The following is a 7,753-nucleotide window of genomic DNA, read 5'->3' as shown; positions in this document are numbered from 1 at the left end:
ATTTAGAGGCTAGAGCTCTCCAAACAAATATAACTCACCAGTGCTTTATTTTTATTTATTTATTTATTTTTGACTGTGCTGGGTCTTCAACGTTGCACGGGCTTTTCTCCAGTTGCGGTGAGTGAGGACGTCTCACTGTGGTGGCTTCTCTTGTGGAGCATGGGTGCAGCTTCAGTAGTTGTGGTACATGTGCTCAGTCATAGCAGCTCGCAGGCTCTAGAGCACAGGCTCTAGTTAGTTGTGGTACAAGAGCTTAGTTGCTCTGTGGCATTTGGGACCTTCCCAGACCAGGGATCGAACCCATGTTTCCAGCACTGGCAGGTGGATTCTTTACCACTGAGCCACCAGGGAAGCCCCACCAGTGCTTTAAAGAAAGCCTATTACATGCAAATCAAAATAGTGGTTACCTCATTGTGACAGAATTGTGATTGACCTTTGTAGTACAATGGAAGCTTCTGGTGTGTTATTATATTTTATAACCTGATCTGGGTGGTAGTCACTTTAGTGTATATGTAAGTAAACATTTACTGAGCCATTCACTTAAGATCTGTGCACTTTACTATATGTGTATTATATCCCCAAAAATGTTTTAAAAATGAGGGAAAAATGTACATAGCAGAAAAAAGTAGCCCACCACAATTTATATTTCAAACAAAGTATTGACACGTAAATTTCAACTGCTCTATTATAATCATGTTTTACTTAAGGCCTTTATGGGACAAACTGGTGAGAGAGATTTCTTATAAAATAGTATTTCCTGCAAATCAAAACCACAATGAGGTACCATTACACGCCAGTCAGGATGGCTGCTATCCAAAAGTCTACAAGCAATAAATGCTGGAGAGGGTGTGGAGAAAAGGGAACCCTCTTACACTGTTGGTGGGAATGCAAACTAGTACAGCCGCTCTGGAGAACAGTGTGGAGATTTCTTTAAAAACTGGAAATAGAACTGCCATATGACCCAGCAATCCCACTTCTGGGCATACACACCAAGGAAACCAGATCTGAAAGAGACACGTGCACCCCAGTGTTCATCGCAGCACTGTTTATAATAGCCAGGACATGGAAGCAACCTAGATGCCCATCAGCAGACGAATGGATAAGGAAGCTGTGGTACATATACACCATGGAATATTACTCAACCATTAAAAAGAATTCATTTGAATCAGTTCTAATGAGATGGATGAAACTGGAGCCCCTTATACAGAGTGAAGTAAGCCAGAAGGATAAACACCAATACAGTATACTAACGCTTATATATAGAATTTAGAAAGATGGTAACGATAACCCTATATGCGAAACAGCAAAAGAGACACAGATGTACAGAACAGACTTTTGGACTCTGTGGGAGAAGGCGAGGGTGGGATGTTTTGAGAGAACAGCATCGAAACATGTATACTATCAAGGGTGAAACAGATCACCAGCCCAGGTTGGATGCATGAGACAAGTGCTCGGGGCTGGTGCACTGGGAAGACCCAGAGGGATCAGGTGGAGAGGGAGGTGGGAGGGGGGATCGGGATGGGGAACACATGTAAATCCATGGCTGATTCATGTCAATGTATGGCAAAAACCACTACACTATTGTAAAGTAATTAGCCTCCAACTAATAAAAATAAATGGAAAAAAAAATACTATTTTCTTAGAAACACTAGGCCCCTGCAGAGACTCCTGTCTCTTTACTTGCCCTCCTCCCCTATTGTATTGCAAGCCTTTCACGGTCAGGAAACCTTTCAACTGTATATTCCAAGTGTGTAGCACAGATTAAGTGTTTAATTAATTGCTATTTCTACCACAGTTGCAGTGTTTTCTGCAAAAGAGTAAAGCAGATAAAGACTATCTTGTTTTACCTTCTGTCATACTTTTTCCTTGTTTTGACTTCTGTCTTGGTGCCCCTTTGCCCTGCCTATCACTTCCAGCTCCCTGCTGTTGTAGCTATAGGACACACTTGCCCAGTAGAAAGGGCACTGTGCCTTTATAATAGTGGACACTTAATAGATGCTTATTGGCTGAGGCAGAGAAACAGGTTTGACGGTCCTGATGTAACTGGTGTCTCACTGAGTTGAGGAAGTCAGCCTGCTAGGTCACGGGTGGAGATGGCGTGGGGTTCATCTGCTGTCAGGAGCAACACACAAGCAGAGAAAGTCAAGAAATAGCACCAGTGCCAGGTCTGTAGCCCAGCCTGGGGCCCAGGGGCCTGAAATACCAAGCCAAAGAGTGTCCAGTTACAGGAGTCAAAGACAAGAAGAGCCAATGCCAAGGCAGTGGAGATCCATGGGAATGTATGAGCATGCGTGAAAGAGAGTCAAGTGGCAATCATATCTGCCCAGGCTGATAGTTTTGAATGGCCTGCACCAGGATTCTTTTGGGCCATGCCTTTTCTGTCTGTCAATCTTAAACTGGCTGCATCCATATCTCTGGTTGTCAACTAATTTATCTAATCCTACAGGGACTTCCCTATAGCTCAGACGGTAAAAAATCTGGCTGCAATGCAGGAGACCCAGGTTTGATCCCTGGGTCAGGAAGACCCTCTGGAGAAGGGAATGGCAATCCGCTCCTGTATTCTTACCTGGAGAATCCCATGGTCAGAGGAGCCTGGCGGGCTGCAGTCCATGGCGTCACAAAGAGTTGGACATGACTGAGCAACTAATACTATTACTACCACCAGAAGATTAGCTTATTGCATTAATACCTTACAGTTGTGTTGTCCTTTTGCATTCATTAATATTTTTTGCATATATTAAATTCCTGCAACAATCCTATGAGGGAGTTGTATCACATGTTAGCCTTGTCATTTAACAGGTAAAGAATTAAGAGCAAGAGAAGTTATGTGCTCTACCCAAGGTCACACAGGTAGAAACTGGCAGTCAGAACTAGAACCTGCGTATATATGGAATCTAGAAAAATGATACTGATGAATTTATTTTCAAGGCAGCAATAGAGAGATAGACATAAAGAACAGACCTATGGACATGGGGGGAAGGGAGGAGGGAGATGGTGAGATGTATGGAGAGAGTAACATGGAAACTTACAACACCGTATGTAAAACAGATAGTCAATGGGAATTTTCTGTATGACTCGGGGAACTCAAACAGGGGCTCTGTGACAATCTAGAAGGGTGGGATGGGGAGGGAGGTGGGAGGGAGGTTCGGGAGGGAGGGGACATGGGTGTACCTATGGCTGATTCTTATAATGTTTGATAGAAAACAAAATTCTGTAAAGCAACTATCCTTCAATTAAAAAGTAAATAAAAAATAAACAAATTAGAACCCGACTCTTTTGAGTGCAAGCTCAATGAGGTGTATTTTTTAAATCACACTGAAGATGCCTAATAACGATTTAAGGGATAACTTGCCTGATGATATTTGCCTTTTCATAGGGGATTCTTTAAGAAGGAGAGAAGTGACTTTTAATGGTGGAAATTTATGATATTTTTGCAGGAGGTGGAAGATACTTTGGGACAGAAGAGTCTGCTGAGTTCTTTTCAAATCATACCACATAGCTGGTGTCCTAGTCTGTGTTCTCCTGAGAATAGCCCTGCTATCTGGGCTGTATATTCCATGCTACCTGGGACAACATGGGTGATACAGGTTAATCCTTTGCCTCTTGCTCTACAGATTGGGCCATATAACATAGATGTTAGAAGCAAAAATTCTGGAGCCAGATAGCCTGGGTTGGAATTGCAGCTTTGCCATGTACTAATTGTGAAACCCAGAGCAAGTTTGTTTCTCTGAGCCTTCGTTTCTTCGCATCTGTGAGATGCCCAATAATAGCAACATTTACCTCTTGTGAGGATTAAATGACTTAATGTATGTAAAGAGCTGAGAACAGTTCTTGGCATATAGGAAGTGCTACAGAAGCATTCAGTTCAGTTCAGTCGCTCAATCATGTCCGACTCTGCGACCCCATGGACTGCAGCATGCCAGGCTTCCCTGTCCATCACCAACTCCCAGAGCTTGCTCAAACTCATGTCCATCGAGTCAGTGGTGCCATTCACCCATCTCATTCTCTGTCACCCCTTCTCCTCCTGCCTTCAATCTTTCCCAGCATCAGGGTTTTTTTTTCAATGAGTCAGCCCTTGGCATCAGGTGGCCAAAGTATAGGAGCTTCAGCTTCAGCGTCAGTCCTTCCAATGAATATTCAGGACTGATTTCCTTTAGGATTGACTGGTTGGATCTCCTTTCAGTCCAAGGGACTCTCAAGAGTCTTCTCCAACACCACAGTTCAAAAGCATCAATTCTTCAGCGCTCAGCTTTCTTTATGGTCCAACTCTCACATCCATACATGACTACTGGAAAAACCATAGCTTTGATAGATGGACCTTTGTTGGCAAATAATGTCTCTGCTTTTTAATATGCTGTCTAGGTTGGTCATAGCTTTTCTTCCAAGGAGCAAGCATCTTAATTTCATGGCTAAAGTCACCATCTGCAGTGATTTTGGAGCCCAAGAAAATAAAAGTCTGTCACTGTTTCCATTGTTTCCCCATCTATTTGCCATGAAATGATGAGATTGGATGCCATGATCTTCATTTTTTGAATGTTGAGTTTTAAGCCAGCCTTTTCACTCTCCTCTTTCACTTTCATTAAGAGGCTCTTTAGTTCCTCTTCACTTTTATTATTATTATTATTATTGACAGTATTGTAATATGACGTGTCTTTTGGTGAGAACTGTGTTGGATACCTGTGCCAATGGTCTCAGGGAGGGTCTCAGGCAAGGTGAAAAATGATGCCTTTGGACAGATACATAGACTGTGCAGGAAACCCAGACAATGACTCCATATTCACCTTAGGACTCTTGAATATCAGTCCTGCCAAGAGTCAGTGCACCTGAGCAATTACAGGTGCAGATTACTTGGGCCACAGACAACAGTAGCTCCTTTTAGGAGCCGTTGATTCCCTCCCTGTGAACAACATGTCATTATAATCTGTATAGATATGATAAAGCAATGCTCCTCTGGACCCCAAATGGCCAAATATTTGCAACGTTCATGCGTAAAGATTGATATTTAATTTTCTGAAGTTGTCATGACAACAGATGTTCATCCACTTCCTGGGGGAGGGGGCCTCCCTTGTGTAGGGTAGGTGTGATCACTAACAGACGTGGAAAATAAGTAAGAGAAGTTCAGCCCTCATTGTCAGAGAGCAACTGAGCCTTGCAAAAGCCCAGCCCCTTCAGTGGCTGTGTGACGAAGCCCAGCTCCCACTGCTCTCTCTGCCTCTGATCACCGGCTAGCCCTGACTCAGTTTGGCACTTAATTAGATCCCACCTAAGGGGAAATCTCCCCTCCCCAATTATAGGCCCACTCCAAGAGTGCCCCTGTCCTCCAGACAAAAGCAGCAGGAGACAGGTGACATTTGAGACAGCCCCAGCTATTAAGTTAACCATTTATTCCCCAGGATCCTCTAAGCCACATCCCTGTACCCAGCTCACCAGATCAGCTACATAACTGGATAACTGCATGCGTGCATGTGTGCTAAGTTGCTTCACTCATGTCCGACTCTTTGCAACTCCATGGACTGTAGCCCACCAGGCTCCTCTGTCCCTGGGATTTCCTAGGCAAGAATATGGGAGTGGATTGCCATTTCCTTCTCCAGGGGATCTTCCTAACCCAGGGATCGAACCTGTGTCTCTTGCATCTCCTGCATTGGCAGGTGGATTCTTTACCGTTAGTGCCAGCTGGGAAGCCTGAACAACTGCTTAAGGATATATAATGTGGCATTCGATCCCTGGGTCAGGAAGATCCCCTGGAGGAGGTCATAGCAACCCAGTAAAGTATTCTTGCCTGGAGAATCCCATGGACAGAGGAGCCTGGTGGGCTACAGTCCACAGGGTTGCAAAGAGTTGGACACAACTTAGCATGCATGTAACTGTAGATAGGCTCTATAAGGAGCCATATTGCTTTGGTCTCCTCCCCATCCCCTTAAAATTGCCATTATGAAATTGTGTTTCATCACAAATGTTAATTTGTGTTTTGATTTTCCTGTTGCTGTATTGTGTTTTTAAGTGAACGTTATCCCAAATCCTTGATGGAAGGAGGGAACACATACATAAATCCTGTTTAGAGTGGACACAACCATCCCCATAATTTGAATTGCATAGTATGTGCTAATGAAGATGAAGACCTGGCAGTGTTTGTTTACTGGGTGGGCTGGGAGCAGGCAGGGAGAGAGTTGTAGGGAAATAAGGGACTTTTGGATACCTGTGGCTTCTGAAGTGTCATAAAGTATAAAGAAGTTGTCAGCAGAGAAACTGTGAATGTGGCAGGGTACTGGCTCCCTGGAAAAGGGGAGTCCTCCAGCTCAGCAACCCTAAATTAGCCTGCTGCTCTCTCTCTACTGGCTCTAGGACACCTCCTCCAGATACATTGGCTACAGTTTCCTGGGGACTCTGGTGTATGTTTGCCTGCTCACACATCGTTGACTACACTGGCGTGTGAGTGTCCAAAGCCATTTCAAATGCCACCTTTGGCACAGGTGCCTGACATCTTATCTCCTGGATTAGAATAGCTACTTTTATCTGGTACGTGATTTGTAATCTGTCTGCTTGCAATTAGGCCTAAAAATATCTTTGTGGCCAGCTCAGTCATTTTCATGATCTTGACCACAGGATGGAAGCCTATTTTGATACGTCATAGAGTGGGATTCTGATCTGCAAGGCCCTTTCAAACTCTCTGGCACTGTAAGTCCATGACTAGAAACTGAGACAAATCTTTGAGCTGATTATAGCTACATTATGGCAACATTCTGGCATAATCTATCAGTCATGATCTTGTGCTTCTGGGAATCAGTAGAAAATATGTTACCATTTTTTTCTCTTAAAGTAAAGCAAAATGTGGACAGCAGATTTCACAAATATTTTAATGGGTAGTTATTTGCTCTACAAAATGACTCAGAAATTCCTTTAAATAGCCAGTTCCTCTGGTGTGCTTAAAATATGGGTCAATTTATTTTTTTTAAAAAAAGCCTTTTCACGTGCAGCACATTTAGAAATGAGTCTGTTATATAAAGAAAGATACATATGCATGATGGTTTGGGGTTTGGTTTTGAATTGAACAGACTTCACTTGTCCAAATGAATTCACTTCTATCTTTGTCCAGGAAAGTCTTATTTTGACTTTGGGAGCTGAAGGTAATTGGATTAGGATTGTTTAGGAAAAAAAAAAAAAAGTCAACAGAGAAGTACCATTCATCCTGCCTCCTGTGGTGGTCTCAGACAACCAGATTCTTGTTACAGAGGAGTCATAATGGTCTCAATGGTCCTTTCTATGCACCTCTTCCCTGGGGGGTGTTAGTAGAAAGTGTGGTATTTTAACTTTTTAGCTGGAATATGTAAACTTTCAAAAGAAGTCAGAAAATTCTGGTAGTATGTGAATCTTATGGAAAAGATCTGTGATTCTTTAGACAAAAGCTGATCTTCTTGAGCATCCCAGAAAAATTTGTATATAGCCTTAGATTCTTTTTGGAGTCAATATTGAGACCTTTTGGAGTGTAAGTAGCTCTGAAAGTCAAGAGACCATCCTTACTTTACTGTCTTGTTCTGCCTTTCGAGTGAAACCTGTAAGTATTCAGCTGTGAGGCTTGCTGAGACTCAGCAGGAATGGGGAGAAGGCCAGCACTGAGCTGAAGCAGGGTAAAGGCTCTCATCCAAGGAGGGTAGCCAGCTATCCAAGTCCCAGCATCCGAGAAGAAGGGGACAGTTTCACCTTGAATTAGGTAGTTATTTATGTCCAGAGAGTCTCATCTGATGGTTTGCGCCTA

This window comes from Cervus elaphus, chromosome X, assembly GCF_910594005.1.
Source record: "Cervus elaphus chromosome X, mCerEla1.1, whole genome shotgun sequence".
Lineage (NCBI taxonomy): Eukaryota > Metazoa > Chordata > Mammalia > Artiodactyla > Cervidae > Cervus > Cervus elaphus.
Note: the sequence above shows the minus strand (reverse complement) of the source record.